Here is a 21,134-nt window from a genome sequence, read left to right as displayed (position 1 = left end):
GAATGTAAGTAAGCAGTCTTTTTTAAAGGCTTTTTAAAGACTTTTAAAGACTTCAAAAAAAGGAGAAAAGGTAGCTATCCCCCCCAAAAATCAGCTAACAGAGTGTGCCCTTGCCCTTCTTTTTCTAAGTGAACTTGTTTAAAACTCTAGCAACATGCGTTAGTAAAGTATCTGAAGCAAATGTCTCTGAAAGCTCTTTGTGAAATGGCTGCATCAGGCACTGAGGAAAATTGAATGTATATACATACATGTTGTATACATATGTATATATGTATACATATATACATACATGCTCAGAAGCAGCAAGGCTGTAAGTGATTTGTTTACTGGATGACTGCAGTAAGGATCGTTTTGGGCCAGCAGAACTGTGTTAGATAATTAATACATAAAACAGCCTCACTAAATTTCCAGTTACTTAAGTATCTCAGGGGAAGGGTGCTAAGATTTAGGTATCCAGTTTTGAAGACAGCAGTGGTAATGGCAAAGCAGGGATTTGAGAGTAGTTACAAAGACAGTAATAGAAACTGAAATATATAAAAAATCACCCCCAAGTACATACAATTTGGTTTTTTTGTGGTTCTTAACAAACGCTGGCAATTTCAGTGCATTTTGTCTTGGAACATAATTGGAAATAATTATTTGTGTTTGGCACTTATTGATATCCCAGCAAATAGTAAGATGTTAAAAACATCACAACCTTTTGAAGACAGGACTGACCCTTGAAGTATTTTCCTGATGTTTACACTACCTGATTTCTCTTACATTTTAAATTACCTTTAATTATATGCAGATAAGAAAAAATATGCCTTGATTTGTCTCCCTTTAGCTTATGATTGACAGTCAAGCAAAACTTTTTACATTTGATCAACAGCTTAGTATGAATTCAACCCAGTAATGACTTAAAATAATTTTTTTAAAGTAACTCTTTGGAAAGATCATTCTGAAGTTCTTCAGCTCTTCCCAAAGTTCCTGAATATTTATTTCTTTTTTAATAGATTAAAACTACAGCTAGACTTGGTGCAACCTGGATCTGAGGAAGGAGGTTCCTGTATGTCCCAGACAAAAGCTGCCAGGCAATTAAATTTCTGTCCTATATGCAGAAAGGAAGCCCCTTTTGGAGAGCTGCCTGATCCACAGTTCAGCTGGAGTAAGTGATTTTAGATTGCCCCTATAATAAAAACTTTTAAGTTACTATTGTAGCCTAATGGGGCTGCTGGTGTGCATTCACACAGTCCTACTGAAATGCCCTCCTCATTAAATGGGTTATTCAGAAACCAAAGTCTGCACTGACTTTGGTTTCTGAATAACTTTAGATCCAATGTCAGGGTCAAAATGTAGCTCTTGAATGGTTTCAGGATGGCAGAGTAGCTGATATTGGCCAAGATTTGTGTAATGCAGCAATGGCAGGGGAACCAGAAGATGAAGAGCTGTCTATCTAGGCAGGTTGCTTTGCAATGCAAGGTCCCCTCCTGTTACACTGGTGTACTGTAAATTGTTAGGGAATTGCTGGCAAGGATGACAGCATTTTGTCACAGTTGTGATTAAGAGACTGAATCCTTAGGGCCCCTTTAAATTGCCTCTCCTGGTGTCCTAATTCAAGTAGAATTTCACTGCTTTCAATGTGTGGGAGGAGGATTCGGGTGAAAATACTAATAAATTTCTCTTCTGTCTGAGAGAGGTATGCACACAAACAGCAGAAGTGAACTTATAGAGAAATTATTTTACTATTAGTGTCCACCAGTTTTCATAGATCCATCAGGATGCAGAAAGATTCCCTTATAAAGTAATTCTTGTGCTGTGCTGCAGAGCAACACTTAACTCTTTTGATCTCTGATATTAGGGATAATGAATTTGTAGGCACCTTCAGTTTCCTCAGCAGCCATGCAACCTAAACAGACTACAAAGCTGGTCTGACTGCTGCTTTTTTCCATTTACTTGATGATACATAACACATCATGATTATCTCAAAAATAAACTGGAAGCAGGCAGGTTTTCTGAAACTGTTAGAAGGACCTGATTAGAAAGCAAAGGAGCTTAAATTTGCAATTGTACCTTTTTAAACAAGGTGAAGAGATAAGAGAGACATAAACATCTTTTTTAATTTCTTAAACTTGTTCTGACAGTTATTCTTCTAATCATAATAGGGTGGTGATAAAGGTTGGGTTATATGGTTTTAATGAAAAATTTGGGATCTGCCCTTCAAAGCTGCAACTCTCTCACCCAGAACACCACCATATGAGGTTAATACTATGAGGCTTTTCTGTTCTCTAGTACAGATAGCTAGTTCCTTGCTAAATATTGATTTAGCAGATGATCTTTGAACACAGATTTGAAAATATACTCATTGCTTCTATATTTAAAAGCTTTCCAAAAACCTTATGAAAACAACTTCAGTCCAAATTGACTCTTTAGCTTAATTTCTTTTTACTTTCCTTCACAGCTATAAATGTGCTCTTAAAAATGCTGTTAAACATGTCAAGAAGGAAACTCCTTAATTCTGTACAAATGGCTTAAACAGCAATCTGTCATCACAAGTTGCATGCAGCCTTTCTGGGTTCTTGTGTATCTTCACCTTCTGAAGGAAAACACAGCTGTGTTTTATGACAGCGTTTTCTTGAGGAATATGATGGTTCCTTCTTTTCTCTGCTATCATCTTGTCTGCTGTCAGTGGGACTTCAAATGTTACACGTTTTATCCCTGAGGAGGGGGAAAAAAAAAAAGAGAAAACAAACAAATAAACAAACACAACAACAAAAACCCACAAAAAAAAAAAAAAAAAAAAAAAAAAAAGAAAAAAAAAAAAGAAAAAAAAAAAAAAAAGCTGGGCTCCTGCTGCCCATCTACAGAGCTGTGTGGGAACAAAGAGCCAGAAAGTGCTGGGAGGGAGGATGGAAAACCAGTGGAAATGGGTAGGAGACAGGGCAAGGCAGTGGGGGAAGGGACTCTGGGGAGAATGGGAGCAGAAAGGAGCCAGACCTGGTAAGCTGAGGAGAAGCCCAGTAGGAGAAATTTCTTTGTTTGGAGGAGAGAACAAAGGGAAAGGGGAAGGAAAGAAGATGGAAGAAGCACATCTATCAGGTTAGAGGAAAGTTGTTATTCCTATCCTCTCTCAGTCTGCACCCAGGAAGGGGCAAACCTAAACACACAAAGAGAACTGATTAACATTAAGAAAAGAAACAAGTTTCTTCTGCTCTGCTAGTGACAATTAACTTTTTTTTTTTTTTTTTTTTTTTTTTAACAATCTTTTGGCACTTAATTCACCTTGGACAAAAAACAATTAGATATAAAAATGTAAAACTGAAAATCTAATAATATGGCAAGGTCACAGATAGTAACATCATTGATCTTGACACATTGATCCAAATGCATATATTTTAAGCAAAAGTACTGGTTTCTCCTAGATGATGCTGGCTGCTGCAAAGAAAACTAATTTGATCCACAGTGATTTGAGTTTCCTCTAAATCTAAAACTTACATCCTGGGGTATGAGAGATTTAGCAGGAAGAAGCTGACATAAAAGTTGAAGCTTTTGCACTGCTTGTGTATGCAACTGCTCTCTGTTAAAAATTCCTGGTGGAAACAACACGTTTGTGGAAAGCAGAAACACCAAATCTTCATGGGAAACTAATACACATCCTCAGTCACCAAGCAGACCATCTAAAATATCAAAACCAGAGCAATACTTCACTTTTCTAAGTTAACTGATATCAGTTCTTTACTTTAGGACTGATTGCTTCCCTCCTAGCAATATTACAGCAGAGTAGTCAGCATTTCAATGTAATCTGCACTACAATGCCCTATGTTAATGCCGACAGATACTTCAAAAACAGAACAACATGTTAATGGTCCCTCCCATATAACTCTTGGGCCTAACAATTAGTAGCCACTTTTATTAGCAGCTAAGTGCAGAAATATACCATTTTAAAATCTTACAACTTTTGTTCTGGATTTTAACAGACTTCAACAAAAATGTGTCTCTATTAATCCCTTTTATAAACTTTCATGTCTGTTGTAAATAGCATTTTTATCCCTCAGCTTGCTGCCTGACACATAAGGTAAAGAAACAGGACACCTCGTTTTGCTAAAACTGATGGTTTCTTGTAAAAAAATATTTTCAGAGATGAGCAATGGCTGAGAAACTTTGTTTACTGGTCATGGATTAAACTTTTTTCCAGTTCTAAATCTGCTGTAATCAAAACTCTGAAAATCATTGTTGGATTAGCAGCAATGGAGTTAAACTCTGAATTTTCAGTTATAAAATTGGAATAAACAAACTTATTGACCAATTCTGAAAAAAAAAAATGTCTCAAAAGAGACTATTGTCACATTCACATATTCTTCTTATGAACATGAATTGTTTATCAGAATAGCCATACTCTTGCAAAGTATGTTGGCCAGTTTAATTTTTGTAATTTTCTAAGTCATCACTGGATTTACCTTTCACACATTTACCATTTCAGCTGCTTCTGCTTGAAGACATGTTGGATGTGCTCTGTCTAAGACAGACAAAACCAGCAGCCATTTCTGGAAGTAGGAAACAAACTTATTGTCTATGTTCTTCTTCCGCATCAAAGTTAAAAATGTCCTTAAAAATGCATCCCTGGCCCTACAAGCAGCTCTGATGTTCAAGCCTTAAAATAAACCTCTTCTGCATGGTTGTAGTGTGATAAATACCCTCCAAATGCTTTCTTGCTTAGTAGTGGCCACTGATGCATGGTCTAAGACTTGCTGTCGGGCTTCCAGCAGCTGGAGGAGGAAGTCGCTGACACTTTGACTTCACCCATGCTCAAACCAACAGAGATTTGGCCAATCAGTTCTCAGAGCAGCTGATGGACCAGGAAAAATTTGCCTTGCCATTTCCAGCTGTGACAGGAAAAACAATTTGTCCATCCATTTCGTGTTCTAAAGAGTGAGGGATCCAATTTTTACATACTTAAAAAACTGGGGAGGGGGATGTTCTGTACACAATGTAATGGGGTTTACATATTTCCTTCTCCATAATAAATTATTTTCTTCATTTTGCTGAAAATCTTAGTTCTTGGTGAATATTTCTAGTTTTAAATACTTATCTGATAGAGTTTTTTTCTTTCCCACTGAGCTTTTTTGATTCTCTTCAGGGTTCTCATCTCTCCCATAGCAAGAGCTGTGTTCTCTCACACAGCTGAGTGTCTTATCTCTAATATATGAATCTGTGGTCTCTTTACTTCCATAAACAGTTACTGACAGAGTGTAAGACAGTCCAATCGTGTGAGGTACAAAAGTCTTTCATAAAAGGAAACTGAAAACTGTTGTTTCTTGTCCTTACTGGTACAGGCAAAGTCTTACAATGGTAAACATTTTCTTTCAACTTAGTTCTAGCAAAATGTTAAAAATAACTGGTATATTGATTTTCAGTACTGAAAGTGTATTAGCTCAAATACAGAAATTTATGTTTCATTATACTAGTATGAGCTTTTAGCTGCAGTAACATCAACCATTCTGAAAAAACTACTCTGCAGATTTGTCACAGAAGAGGAAGACAAAAGAGCTTCAAAAATTCCTATCTCCAGGCAGGGCCAGAATGATCCTAAGACTTTTAAGTATTTATGAATAGTCCATACCTGATCTAGCTTTTTAAGAAATTATAAAAAGGCAGTTTCTAGCTTCCAAATTTTAGTAATTCTTTTCCAGTTTAGGAGATGATTTCTTTATTGGCACAATTAGTCTAACGAGTAAGTGAGTAAATCTTGATTCAGCTTCCTAAAGTTGAAGAATAAACAAAAGTTTATCACTGCATTGAACAATTAAAAGCATGTACATCAATTGCATCAGTCCCAAATAAGAGATTTATCATCACTGTGACTATATTAGCTTTTAAAAAAATGAAAAACAACAACAACAAAAAAAATATTATTACTTTGCTACTAGCTGAAAGATGGAGAAAGAAGCAGTATTTGCAGAAGTTAGAATTTTCACAGAACATGTATAATTTGAACTGGAAAGATCAATTAAAATAAAATAAATCTGGTTTTAACTCAAAGCTGAGTCCCAGTACTATTGGTTTTTAAACTGGTCTAAATGTTTGGAGCCAAGTACAATACCTTTGAGCCAGACTCTACATAAGGATGGTGGCTTATTTCCACACAGGCTCCCTTGACTGGACTATATAGTCCTTAGTTTATGAATGATGCAAAGAGGTCTCCCTTCTGATAATGCTGTGGAGATTTCATGAGTGCAGCACAAGAGGCTGGTTTGACATGGGAGTCTGTGCTCTCTTCATGTGAGTTACAGCCTCTGTGGGTCAGAAGGACACAGTCAGAACCCAAGTATACACTGAGCTGACACAGAGTGCTTGGTGTCATTGCAGCAAACTGAAATAACACGATCTGAGCCAAGAACATCAGTGCTTTACAGTCCAGATGCAGCTTTTCCTTTGCCAAACTGAGTCTTGAGATCTCTTCTTTGCTGGGGGGACAAAAACTATTTTATTTTTTTTTTAATAAGAAGGAAAAAAAGTTTCAAAATTCATGAATTCTCATTTTTCATCAGATCTAACTCCAACCAGATGCCTAAAACCTGTACTTACAAAGCTCCTAATACTCTATTTTAGGAAAGAGACATTAACACCTATACACACACAGAGTTGTAGTCTCTCTGTTGCTGCGTTCAGACTTGAGAGCAAAGTCAAATGCAGATCTCTCTTCAACTGATCAGAAACTGGACAAAGGCTCCAAACTTGGCACAACAGACTTATGGAACTAACATGATGATGTAGTAATGAGGAGCAACATACCAGCACTGGTTGCATCTTGAGGAGTCACTTCTTGAAGAGTCAGAGGCACAGACTTTGTTTCTTGTGGGACTAAAGCACTGACACTGGATTTCCAATACTCTGGACTGCAAGATACATCAGAAACTCTGAAAAGGTTTACTATAGACAAATAATTCAATAGACATGGTTTAAATGTCTAGAACATAGTGATAGCTTTGAAAAATAATTATATTAGATATAGATTTTCTATTATAATAAACTAATTTTTGTCTCTTCAATTATCTAGAACATCTCTTTGCTAGTACAATATCAAACCTTCTCCATCTCAACTGAAAACAAACTATCAGTGAAATGATATTCCAGAACACCTAAACAAATTCATCTAAAAATGACCCATGAGATCTGTATTTGCATGCATCCAAGGAAGCTCAAAATCAGTTTCTTTTAAGGTGACCTAAGTTGCTACAAATGGCACAAAACCCTGGAAGTTAAATATGTGCTTTGCTCTGTTTGAAGAAATCTGGCTTCAAAATAACAATGTTATAGACTTTTGAAAACAGGCATCCTGGTTTGCACAGCAGGCTTTTCTTAACATCAGAAACAAACACCAGGATGTGATGTTCTGAATATTCACTTCCAGTATATTTGAAAGATCACACCTACTTGTATTTGAATGTGTGATTACTTTAAGAACTTCATTGTTCTGAATCACTGTTACAAAAGAAAAAGGCTTTGGAGACCTTATTGTTTTTTATAAATCAGATTTCTGCTTTCAGACAGAGAATGAAAGAACACAGGCATTTTACTCACAGGAACTGCTATTATTCTTGTAGAAATAAACTTCGGATAGGGCATCCTGCAAGAATGAATGTGATCTAGGAAGTATGATTATTCAAATAATTATGCTGAGAAAATATACTCACATTTCTGCGACTCCTTTGTCTTCATTTTTCAATTCACTGAAAAATTCGCATTCTTTGGAAGATCTCTTGCAGTGCTGTCCCTGCTCCTTCTTTTTGGCTAAAACTGAAAATGTATTTTCCTCCCTTTCTTAGTGGCACTTAGTGATTTATTTTCTCCTGGGAATAAATAATTCACCTTAGAATAGGAAAAATACAAAATTGTTTTGAGTAACAAAAAGCATCTGTTAGTTACTAGAACTTTTGAGCCTCAATAATAGTTTTAGGTTGAAAATTAGAATGAGTAAGGAAGTATATTTCTGCCAGTTGGAATGGTGGGTCAGATTCCTCATGAGCAACAGAGGGTGGGTGCATGGATGAGATAGGCAGAAGATTAGACACCTAAAGTAGGTGCTTAAAAATAGGCAAGATAAATGCTGTCAATAATAACTACTGTTTCACGTGGGTTTGTTCTACCAAAGTAACACTTCACTCAAACACCTCTACATGTACTTCTCATTAAGTACACAGTATAAAGAAATAATTGTAGGAATCATGCAAGAAAAGCCATTGTTCAAAACTTTTGCTTCTTAAGAGTCATATATCCCTGAGTTCAGTAAGAATGCCCAACAATTTGAGACTACCATACACCATTCATGGTTTTTACTGGTTTTGATACTTTTCACTAAAATGTCAGCTAAATCAGGGAAATACTTATCTGTTTATATACGACTTTATTTTATTGCTTGAAATAATGGCTCTTATGTAAGTGAAAGGGCTGTAATTCATATATATAAAAAGAAAAAGTAACTAATTTGAAACAAATTGGGGTTTTATGTTGGGATTTTCCCTTGGGCTTTCATATGTCTTATAGTAAATATCCATAATTTCCTTTAACAGTGGGCTGCAAAAATAAGAACTTAATTCTGTTCTTACTACAGTTCTGGTCTCCTTATTTTTCAAAGGCACATAGGATCCACAGCTCATTTTCTGCTACCTAGGATCCTGATTTCCTTGGCTTTAAAGGCTTATCTGTAGATACTGGGTAACAGTAGATACTAAAACCCAGTTTTCAAGCCTAGAGGATCTACAAAATGCTAGTCAATTTTTTTTTCTCATTAATACTTTACATTAATACATTAATACTTTTTCTCATTCTCATTTCTAACCAGTAGGGTAATAAGCCCATGAAATTTATATCTAAGAACTATTTAAAATTTATTCATTCATGCTTGCAGGCTATTTATTTTAATTTCTTTTAATAAAAATTCATGCAGAACAGGGAAGGAAGATGCGAAGTTCTGCCCCTCCAATCTTCTGGGCAGGTTTACCCAGAAGATTGAGGTAGATTGAGTCTACCAGAAGAGCAGTTTAAAAAAAAAATCTTTAAAATAAAATGTTGGTTAGCTTAAGGTCTCACAAGAACAAGAAGTTACAAGTACTAGAGGTATCCAGCCTACAGTCCTTGTCTGCCCACAAACTACCATTTGGTATTTATAGATTCCTGCTACCTCAGGCCTGATCTCAACCTTACACCAGTTACACAAAATTGCTTTGTGGTTTCAAATTTTTCCATGTGCAAACTCCCTGCCTCTGGTACCTACCATCCATCTATCTGCTACAGGCTTTTACAAGAAAGCAAATAATTTTAGTTCAAACCCACACAGACCACCTATAGCAATATTCTAGAAAGGTACTTCAGTCCTTATTTTGTCTCTCAAGCTCTTCATTAAAAAAAAAAAAAAAAAAAAAAGAGCAGAGAAGAAAAGATGTGATCATTTGATTACTAACCAGATAGCGGACCCTCTACACATTTTCAAACACTGCAAGCTGTTTTTTTTTATTCCAGCCATCTGCTCCAACTAGCAACAAACAGAGAAAAACATTTGAAGGAAAAGCAATGCAGTTCATCAGCCTTATGCAGTAGTACAGCATGCCTGAGATCTAACTTCAGAGCCACCCTGAAAACCTGCCCCTCTGCACACCACATCTCCAATAGTTCCACCTCAACATTACAAACAGTCCTGCTGCTTTCTTGGAGGACTGAGGGAGTTTTGTCAGAAAAGCAAATGCTTCATCAGAGCTCAAGTATGGGAACAGGTTTTCTTGCACAGGGAAGAATACATGGATCAGGTGTATATTTTGAAAACTTATCTTCCTATCTAAGATGGAGCCTCACTATGACTCAGAAGAATACTAACAACTATGATGGATCACCAAAACACTAAAGCCACTCGCCATCTTAAGGAGACAATATTACAGTCAAGAAAGCCATTTGTATTCCTATGTATTTCAGAGAAGCTTGAGGAAGATGTTTGCACAGGGGTCCACCAGCTTCCTAAGCAAGATCAGGATTCCATGAGGAGAAGGTTTCTTTAACAACAACAAATTCAAGTTGCCTCTCCGATGCTCCATTTTACATTCTTATACCAAGATGCATTCTATTTCTATTTTATTGCTCTGGTAGTCAAAAAAGAAATTTGAAATGGGAATACAGTGATCTGGTGTTAATGCAAGTGGGATTTTCTTTGAGTGTTGATCTGGTCCTCTGTCTCTAAGGCCTTTTGGTCCAAAAGAAAGGTATTCATTCATGAAACACAGCAAACTTGTAGCCTTTCTTTGCAAAAATTTGGTATTATGTGGGGAAATAAATCTGAAGTTTAACCATCTGTTTTGGTACTTAGTGTCTGGTCTCTCTTTTCTTGATCACATGGTTAACATGGGAGCAGACAAGTCATAGAATCATAGAATGGTTTGGGTTGGAAGGGACCTTAAAGATCATCTGGTTCCAACCCCCCTCCATGGGCCCCCTCCTCCAACCCCCCTCTCCCAATAGACCACATTGCTCAAAGCCCCATCCAACCTGGCCTTGAACACTTCCAGGGAGGGGGCAGCCACAACTTCCCTGGGCAACCAGGGCCAGTGTCTGACCATAAGACATGTTATTTTAATGATTCTTGATGTTTCTGACTTCCTTTATGTTTTCTCCCATCATTTTGGTACTCATTGATTAACAATTTTGAGTAAAACCCTGCCATCTTTCTTGCAAATGGGGAAATGAAATGCTTTTAAAACAAGTGTTGGTATAATAAAATCTTCTAAAATTCAACAGAAATCTGTTAAACAGTGGAGCTACTTGTTACCTTAGACAAAACTCAAAAGAACTGAAAATGTCTTCATGCAAGATAAAATTAAGTATCTTTATCTATCACGGCAGTAACTGACCTCCTGCATTATGCCATGCTAAAAAAAAAAAACAAGATGAAATGTATGATGCAAGTAAAAAAGGTGCCTTTTATGTTGCAAATAGCTGTTACTTATTTTAGAGTTTCTGTACTGTAGCTAAAAAAATATTAGAAACTGTGATTATTATAAGCTGTCATTATCATAAATATTATTATAAATTCATGAACTTCATTTAAAGAATTTTGATACTTGGATCAACTAGGAGATAAACTTTATAATTCTGTATAACACTTGATATTTACTGACTTCCTGAAATTCCTATTCACTTAATTCACATAATAAAGCCTTGAATTGGACTCAGAAACAGAATAACAACAAAAAAATCCCAAAACTTAAAAAACTATAGCTAAATTACAGTTTCCTACCATTTTGGAATAGCTATATAGAGCTTTTAAACTCATTATAATTTTTGTTAATATTAATTCTATGAAAATACACAATGTTTAACTTTCCTTATTCTGCTGATTGGGCCAGCAAGCAAACACAACTTGTCACTAATAGTCTTTGCCTGTCAGTATTTCACTGTGTGACTGTGTCACTCTCATGCATGTAATGTTCAGCTTGCAATGAATAATGAACTGACTTTAATGACCTTGAGTAGCAATTTTTAATTGCAGCAATCTTGAATTTTTGTATGCGTTTGCTGGCAAATTAATTGAGCTTTAAAGAGTGCTTTTCTGTATGCATTTAGCAGCTTTTTTGCCTCCTGAAGAAAGCAAATCTGATAAAAAAAATCATCAAGCTATTTTATTCCTAATGAGAGTTATTCCATCTCCAAAAGTCTTAAGACTTGTGGACTAATTACAAGCTGAGGCTCTGGAGGTGGGCTTCAGCAGCCTTCAGGGATCATTCGTAGTGCAGGATCCACATTTAATACATAAATTACTGCCGTGGGTGATTCATTATTCCCCACCTTCAACATTCTGTCTTCCACTAGAGTGAGGCTAACACAACTGGTAGGACTGTACAGAAACCAGAGCACTGAAAGCAACAGATGACAGTACTGTGTGGGCTGCCTTTTCCGACCTGTCTTTAACAATAGGAAAGTTGTTATACTGAATAAAACTCTTGAAACAACAAATGAGATCAGAGACAATAGTGTAGCCTGATGTCATCTTTGGAAAAAATCCACAAAACCTATAGGCTCATATAGCTAATACAATGTTTAAGAAGAACAGATGTTACATCCAAATATCCTGACCCTCCCACATACCTGTGCCTACTGAGGAGTCTTTGGGACTTCAGTGACTTGTTTATGCAGAACTCCTTGCAGAACCTGGTGAAAATAAAACCCTGCTATGAAGAACAACAGAGAGAGAAAGTGAAGCTTAACTTTCATCTGGAACTTCTGTCCTCAGGACTTTTAAGCTGTATTTGGTAAGTAGTGGGTCATATCCAGTTGTAAGGCCTACAGATTTAAATATACACAGCAGTAGTTATATGACTAATTTGCTATCTGCTGACATGCTCTGTCTCTGGATTAGTAGGATTTAAAAAGCAAATACTCCCATATCTTGCTCGCTGGAATATATGTCCCTTTCCTTTTGCATCCAAATTAACACTTTTAAATATTTTTTTAAATGAGCACCAAAACCCTCCCATGCTTGGCTTATTTACTTTCCTTTCTGCAGTTACAGAGCATGTCCACTGTTACTAGAAGCTCTGCTTTTTCATAGTTTTGTCCTTCAAGGATTTAAAAAAAAACACCAGGGTGGAGAGGATGAGGGCTCCTGGGAAACACGGAGTTAATGTAACCCAGTCTTGTCGCCATGAATAGGAAATAGCTTACCCCTACAGTCAATTTGCCTAATTGATTAGAAGCCTGATTGCATCCCTGAAGGTCTTGATACCCTGAGGGGTTATGCATGAACAGAGGCAGGGACTTGGCAGGACAGCTTCACAGAAAGGGAGTTGCCTGTGCTGAGAAATCATTTTCCACTGACCAGCTTCTGGATCAGAACTCAGACCCATCTCCAGCACGATACCCAGCACAGAACCAGCTCGTAGACTTTGAGAGAAAGGTCCGGCAAGGGAAATCTAAATGCTGCCTCCAAGAGGCTGCCGGCGGGCCCAGCTGGCAGAGGAGCCTTTCAGGATGTGAGGACACGGCCCCCTGCAGCTGGGCTCTCCCGCAGGAGATGGTGTTCTGCCCACCCAAACTCTCCCCCACCCTTGAGCAATAAGCGGTTTGCTGCTTTAGTCCTTTCTGCCTCTTCACTTCTCAAGAGTGAGAACCCAAAATGCCAAATGTCCCCAAGTCCCGCGGCTTGGTGAGATTCCCCAGTGCTCAGAAACAACTGGAGTGGCTCCTGGTTCCCTAATCAGCTCCGTGAAGTTGCCTTGTGAAGCCCAGTGGCAGGAAGCATTTTACAGTACAGTAACTCAGCCCCTTGTCTGGGCTTTTTCAGCTTGGCTTCATTACTATTACCATGATAAAAGACCAGCATTTTTTTTCTACTTCCCTTTTGCCTCTGAAAGTCTCTACTTGCTCTTGACTTTTCTGAATTTCACTTTGATACCTTGACACTTCAGTTTCTCTCCCAGACAGATGTAATTACAAGAGTTCAAATAAACGTGGTGGGCTTTGTGTTTTGTTTTGTTGTGTTTTCAGGATAGGGGGGTGAGGGAGTGAGGGGATATGCTGTGTGTGAGTGAGTGATATGATGTAAAGATTTGCTGGAAGAACTCACCTCCTCCCAAGGCTCCTCACATTTTCTCTGTAGTTCAGAGGGCCCAGAAAGGTGCAACTGTGGGACATAATCCAGCATTCACTTAGTTCTCTGACTATGATTCTAACATTCACATCTAGCACAAAACAGCAAAAAGTGAGCCTAGCAAGATAAACTGGGATTTCAGACTGCCAACTGTTTCATTGTGCAATAAAATCATACAATAATTTGGGTTGAAAGGGACCTTAAAGGTCATCTAATTCCAACCCCCTTTCATGGGCAGGGACACCTACCACTAAGCCAGGTTGTTCTCAGCCCCATCCAACCTGGCCTTCAATATTTCCAGGGATGGGGCATCCACAACTTCTCTGGGCAACTTTTTCCAGTGTCTCATTACTCTCATAGTGAAGAATTTCTTCCTAATATGTAATTTAAATCTACCCTCTTCTTACAGCTACTCCACCTTCTTCCAATGACACCTTATCATTCATAGCTTTAGAAAAAAATTTACACCAGTTGAAATTTTAAACCCAAGAAAAACCTATGTAAAGGCTCATTCAGAGCATTACACTGCAAAACAGTATGGTGGTTTACAGTCTGCTACAGCACCCATCCAGTGCTAAGCTGAATACCACACCACCCACCCATCTCCACCACCCACTGGAGTTCCTGGAAAGTCCCCCAACTAAATACAACATGCTCTCCTTCACTTGTGAGAGACTTAGTGACTTCCATTTTGCCAGGGCTGCAAAAGAAGAATAAAAGCATTTCTGGAGCCCTTTACAAAAAGTTATCTCTCCGATCCAGACATCACAGAATTTAGTTCTTTCCTGAGAGCAGAAAATTAGTCACAAGTTCAGTTATCATTCACTTGAGAGTGGTTTACAGAGATCCTCCTGTATGTCAATACAAAAGGCAGGCAGCAGCTGAGGGCAACACAGCCATCATCCAGGATATGGCAGGGGTTACTTTTTCACTCTGATGAACAAAGACACATAGGGAAAGTAAGCCCAGCCCCAACAGAAGAATTATTTCTGTTGTCTGCAATTCAGTGTTTAGTTCTGTCACTAGACATGCTACTACATTATTAGGAAGCGAGGCTGTATTTCCATCAGGAAGACAGATCTTGTTGCTTTTTATCCTATTACTTCCCAACTCCTTGTTTTCAAGTCCTTGTACATCCACACACTTCACCACTGCACCTCCTGATTTAGTATTCTGAGGACTTCTATTAGAACCATTACATACCAGTTTAATCCTTTTGACCCCACCTATTTATATGCCTCTTGTATTCATCCATAATACAACGTGCAGTGACCTGGATGACAGAGTAGTGAATGCATTGACTAAACCGAGTGGATGACTCCATGTGAGAAGAGGCTACCAGGAAGCTGGGTTTAGAATAAAAAAGTGATTTTGACAAAATGGAAATGTGGTCTGAAGCAGCAGCAGCAGGCTAACCAGCATGGATAAATGCACAAAGAGAGTGCACACAAGCAGGAGTAGTCTGCTACAATAAGGCAGGCTGCCAAACAGCTGGTCAGAGAGTGAGCTCCGTGGAGAAGAAACCTGAGGAGGTACCGAGAATTGCAAGTTCAACAAAGTTGTAAGTTCAACCAAACATTGCAAGAATAACAGTGAGAGTAAGTCCACCCTAGAAATCACAAAACATAAGAATTCAACTTAACAGTTGACTTAGCAGCCAACAGAACAGTTGAAAAGAACATTTAAGGTGAACAGAGGTCTAGAAAACGCAATTAATTAAAACAGCGTTAGGCTAAAAACAAAAGACTGGTGATACTATGGTCTGGTCTGCAAAGCTGGGGAAAGCAAATTATAATTTTTTCTATTTATTTATTCCACGGGGGAAAATGCAAAAAGGGATGGGCTTACATTGCAGTAAGAAGGTTAATGCTCTTGGTTGAGAAGTACATTTTAATGGTAAGGAGAGGGGGCTCTGGGCCAATTTGGTGGGGGGGCAGAGCAAGTCCCTAAGAAAAAGTTAAATATCTGTCTGTGATGAGTGGGCATTATCTGAGGCTGCACTGGGGTGGTGGGTAGATTGTATTATCTTTTCTTCCTCTAAAAGAACAAAACATTCCTGATCCACAGTTCCAATACCCCAATAAGCCTAAGAATGTGCAGTTAATATGATTTTCCAAGATCCTTACACCTTCAAAGAAATTCACAGGTTTTGACAAGATTTTCATAAAATAAACAAAAAAACCTTATGAGCTAAGCTGTTGATTGACATATATTCATATTCTACCATTCTCTACAAAAATCTGTTACATGTTCATAATATTCTGTTGTAATATGATATTGGAAAACTATTTGTATTACACAAATATCCTGTGTTCAATTGTGTTCAACTGTGTTCAATTTGTATTATACAAAATCCTGTGTTCAACAACTCATAAAGAGTAAGCAGACCTTTTTTAAGGCCATTAGTCTATAGAAACTACTTCCTAAAACACCATGAAGTCTCTCTTCATTACCTGATCTTAAAAAATAAAATCTTCACTCCTCTTTTGGGAGATGCAGTACCTAGAGGGAATCAGCTGTGTGCCCTCTTGTATGCTTTTCTGTTAATTCTTCTGTACAGAGACTGAAAAACAAACAGCAAGAAAGACAGATTTATTATGTGTACTAGAGTACCTATTAGAGCATTCAAAATAGAGCCTATACAAATGAATAACAGCTTAAAATAGTTTACAATAAAGTTTTTCTTTACCTGTGATTTAAAAAATTGTGTTCCAACTATGGTTTATAACATTCCTTTTAATTTTCAATTTAAAGACACTGTATGAAAGACATCACAAGAAAAGTGCTCCAGAACATTTTAAAAATTATATAAACCAGCTGCATATAACACAATACCCAGTTTGGTGCCCACTTTTCTCTGTTTTTGAAGCTTTTAAAGACACACTGGCACAGTGAACCAGACCCTTGCATAAAGTTGGATTATTTCTACCTGGATTCAATGGATTTATACTAATATCTAATGTTAATTTCTTTTTTTTTCTTTCAAGCAGAGAGCAGTCTCAAGCCTATATCAGTTACAAATCACATTTAAGTTTTAAACCATCAATACTGCACCCTTGCACTTTACTGTGCAATCACTGCACTCACAGCAGGACAGTAGATCTTTATGTTGATTTTTTTTATTCCACTCCAGTCTGAAGGATTTTTGCCTCGTCAATAAATTCCCAACTGAATTTTTCCAGGCTTGAGCAATACTCACTAAGTGTATTAGGGATGTGACCATAAACCTTTATTGTCTTAGAAATTCTCAGAATGATAGATAGCTCATTCAGTTCTGAATTACTAGAGTGTTATTATTAAAATTACATGTTGTGCGATATTTTCTATCTGCTTTATTGGAAGAGTTGTAGCACTTCAAAATGTGTTGGATTTTCTTTTTTCTTTCAGCTACAGTTTCCCACTTGGAGAATGAATTTGCCAAATTTGGATCAGGAGAAATGGAAAATGTTCTGAGTTTTTAGGTCTCCTAAGACCTACTGTAAAACATTACTATCACTGCATAGACAAAAATATGCTAGTAAGTTTAACCCTGATACAAAAAACCACTTGTTTTTACATCAACAATTATACATCCCACTGTGGACACAAATAGATTTTCTTTATCCTGAAGGCCTGTTTAAAGTAAACCTTTTCATTCACACAAGTACATCTTTAAAAAAAAAAACAACCATGTATATGGATCTCACCCCAACACAGACTAACATCAAAGTACATTACTATCTTGTAAATTAAATGTGTGTAGTTCCTACATGGATGGCAACCACAGTTTGTATCTTCTCCCTGAACACACTTTAATGTGCATAGAATGGTAGGAAAATATTATTCCAAAATTAACTTTTGGCCTCTTGAGGGGCACAGGGAAGTGTAATTCCTGCAGCAACTGCAATTCCTCTTCAGGATTTCTCTATTCAGCTTTCAGCTACAGTAAAACAAATCAAAAGCAACATCCTCGTGCTAGTGTAGATCCTGACCAAAAGTTAACACTAGATACACACATAAAAACATTCTACCTGTGTACCCCGGAGGTGTGTCCTGGTTGCTACAAGAATGGTAATCATGAATTTCCTGGATAGCGTGTGATCAAAATCCTAACTTTCAACACTGCATTAATGTTGTTTTCACACTTTTGAGATTTTAGCTGCAGTTCAGGTACTCCCAGACAAAAATAAGTTTTATTCCCTGGCATTGTGCTAGGGTCTTAGATTATAGAAGTTTAACATAGAATATTAAGCTTCACCAAAAGAAACCCAAAACAACAACAGAAAAAAAAAAAATTATTTTTTAAAAAATGAGTCACATGCAGATGAAACCCCTTACAGTATTACCTTCAGCATTTCCAACAAATCCCCACCAGTTTCCATTCAAACTGGGTAGCTCAACGTACCTGAGACAGCTAATTAAAAAAGGAAGTGGTCAAAGTCATGCTTTTTTTTTTGTAAACTTCAAAGGTGATCCCTCTCCTTCCTCCTCTTTACATTTTACTGTCTGGCTTTCTGCCCATCCTGCAGCTGTTAGCTGAGCCTGTGTTTCATGGCGTCAAACCTGCCTCCTCACGGTCCATAAAGTTACAGCAGGGATCGTGATACGCAGGTGTGGAAAAGCCAGAAGTGCAAGATGGGCCCGTTAATGATTTTTCTGGCACCCCATGCTGAGCTGCTGAAAAAAGAGAGGAGCTCGCAGAAGGCAAGGGACTCTTTGTTTGCAGAAGTATTTGAGATCGTATTACTTCTCCCACAGCAAAGGTGTTGGGCTTTCACTTTAAGGGCTGTTTACAGAAATTATTCACCTTTTATACAGCTTCTAAAAAAATGCTTTGAGGCTTTAATTGGACACAGGATTTGCATCACACCAGTATGAAAACTCTTACTTTTCATTTAACTCCCCATTAAATCATTCAGTGGTCTTACTCAATGATAAGCAGCCGGCTCCCACTATGTGACCTGACCAGAGGAAAACTAAAGTCCAATCACAAGCTTTAATCTGGGAATTTCTGCTGCGCTTAAGTTTGGGAAATGAAGGCAATGAAGGCAGGGGGGAACCAACTTCTGGGAAAAAAAAAAAAAAAAAAACAAAAAAACACCACCAGCAGAAAGCATGACAGTTTGCCATTCTTATTGAAATAAGTGAACAATGTAATAACTATATCTAAAAGTGTTTATCTTATAAAAATAACATAAAAGTCTGCTTTATTTTTAATATTGCTCAAGCTGTGATCTGAATTTTGCCCAAAGAACAACTTTAAACAACTCCAGTTGGAGATTTTAGAAATTAATGCCTGTTAACAATAATAGCCAACAGAAACCATTTTCCAGAACACACCAGTGACACATGATTCTCTTTACGACTCAAACAATAGGACTTAAATTTGTAGGTCGTCCTAAATGCTGTGGCACAGTCCAGATTTCACAAAATATTTAGTGTTCAGCTTCAACCAGTGTCCCTATCTCCCACTAAGAGAGAGAGCCTCAACCATTGCATTTGGGCTTTAAACTCTATCCCCCAAGCCCCTAGTTAGGTGTGGAATGCTAGCACTTCTGCAGCCTCTCAGTTCTAGATCCCCCAGCACCCCTATCTTCAGGCATCAGTATTTTAATCCAGGCCCTTTGCATGACTATTTCAAACCTGGACAGTATTTTGGTGCTAACAAAGAGTGAGCAGCTAAGTATCAAAAGAAGCAGGTAGTGAGGAACACATTGTGAGAGGATGGAAGATTTAAGAGAAGCTACTGAGGCAGAAAAGTGTTGGCTGAACTCTGTCATCTCTGCTCTTCGTCCATATTTGTATCAAAAGTTTAGCAAGTAAGGAGTTGTCTACACATAACTCTGTAAGAGAGTTACAGTTTCTGTTCCTACAACCTAAAGAGCTGCTGGGCACTGCCCAAAACTCAAAAGTTTCAATTTCAGTTCTGGAACTGTATTATCCATCTAAACCTACACAAGAGATACAACTCCTCTGACAAGCACTGGTAGACAAATTTCAGGCTCCTGAACAGCTCACATATTTTTATTCCTAATGCTTTATTTCCATGAACAACCACTTCTGAAGCAGCAGTTTCAAAAAAGTCATACTGGGACTGAGAGCAATCACAGACATGAAGAAAAGCAATGTGAACCAGAGAGCAGCTGGAACCAGGATCATTATGATAATGTTTCAGCATTTGGTTGTGTTACTGAGCAGTATTTGAAGTTGTGAGATATCAGGACATCTCTTTAAGAAAGGCCAGTGGGAACCAGAATGGACCTTTTTGTTGGCAACAGTAAAGAATGCAGTGTGGTTTTCTCCATACCTACATTTGCAGCTTGTTCAGAACCCTCATGGCATGGCTTTGCTGACAAACAAGTGGGTCAGGTGCTCTTTCTAGGGACATCAGGCAATGGTGTGCATGTGTTTTGTGCTGCTCCTTAAGTCCAGTACTGACAACAGAATTTCAAGGGAACTTGGTACACAGAAGATGTTGTTTCTCTTCCAGTGAGTGCTGTGGAGACTGTTCCAGTGACTTAGGCATCAAAAGAGAACACAAACCACTTATCCCAGGGCTCCACAAAAGTGACCTGTTATAATGAAACAAATTTTACAAACCCAAAAACAAACAAAAAAATTCAAGCAAAGCTCAGAAACCTAACTCAGGAGTAGAACTATTAGAGTACTCATGTATATGAGGGAAATAGGGAAGAGTAAGGTGAGCTCATGAATAACCATGAAAAGCCAGCTTTTGCTGGTTTTCTTGAGGAGGGATCTTAGCAATCATCCTGCAGCAGTCTGTAATAACCTCCACATATGTATCAACAGATACATTTTAACAGCAAAGCACAAAACCCAAAATCTTCCTCTAAACTTGGCAAATCTCAATAGCTTTTGTGCTGCACCCACAAGCACCTAAATGATGTGAGGTGGCCTACCTCATTATGTTTCGGATATCCCAAACTGTCTCTTCCCAATCTTATGTTATTTAGTTCATGAAAAGTAGCTTGCCATCAGCTTTTCAAGAAAGAACTTCTGACCACATAACTCTGGAAGGTGATGAGCCAGTCTCCTGTGCTGTCACAATAAAATAGTTTATTTATAAAAAAAACGTGTTAGAAACTGAAAATCTGAAGGAGGCTGGGCATGGTGGGTGATGCACAGTGCTACAGTAAATTATGTGCTCTGAAAGAGGACTCCTTGATGGCCATATGCCTGCTATATCATCTTGTTACACCACAACTTCTGTTTCTGGTTTTGGTGGCAGCACAGCCCTCATCTCACAAAGTCTGCAATGAAATAAGCAAATAGACTGTCTTAAGGATTGTGAGGCACTGAAATATAAAAACAGAGCCAGTAGTTTTATCTCAAACTGATTTTTAGATTCTGCATTTCTCTAGACTTCTGTAGAATTCTTTAGTCTGAGATTCCCAGCCTTCTTTTTTATGTATAATGCCACCAACAGCGAGTGCTATAAGCAGTAGCATTACAAGTGTTCTTTGAAATGCCTCAAATTACAGTCCAGGAAAGCCAGCTGTAAGTCTCAAGGAGGAAGCATCTCACT

The 21,134-nt window shown here is 37.8% G+C and overlaps 1 protein-coding gene across 2 annotated transcripts in view; it reads left to right on the top strand.

The window, feature by feature from the left end:
- MALL (mal, T cell differentiation protein like) overlaps window positions 1-21,134 on the top strand; it is a 373,008-nt gene that overhangs the window by 254,282 nt on the left and 97,592 nt on the right. Inside the window, exon 1 of one of the 2 annotated variants that reach the window (XM_071740445.1) lies at window positions 16,948-16,957. The exons of the other annotated variant lie outside the window; for it this stretch is intronic. The gene's annotated coding sequence lies outside the window, so the exon portion shown is untranslated. Of the gene's footprint in view, window positions 1-16,947; window positions 16,958-21,134 lie in introns of those variants that run through there. 2 annotated transcript variants of the gene reach the window in all.

Source organism: Heliangelus exortis, chromosome 3, assembly GCF_036169615.1.
Source record: "Heliangelus exortis chromosome 3, bHelExo1.hap1, whole genome shotgun sequence".
Taxonomy (NCBI): domain Eukaryota; kingdom Metazoa; phylum Chordata; class Aves; order Apodiformes; family Trochilidae; genus Heliangelus; species Heliangelus exortis.
Note: the sequence above shows the minus strand (reverse complement) of the source record. Positions and strands in the feature narration are given on the sequence as shown.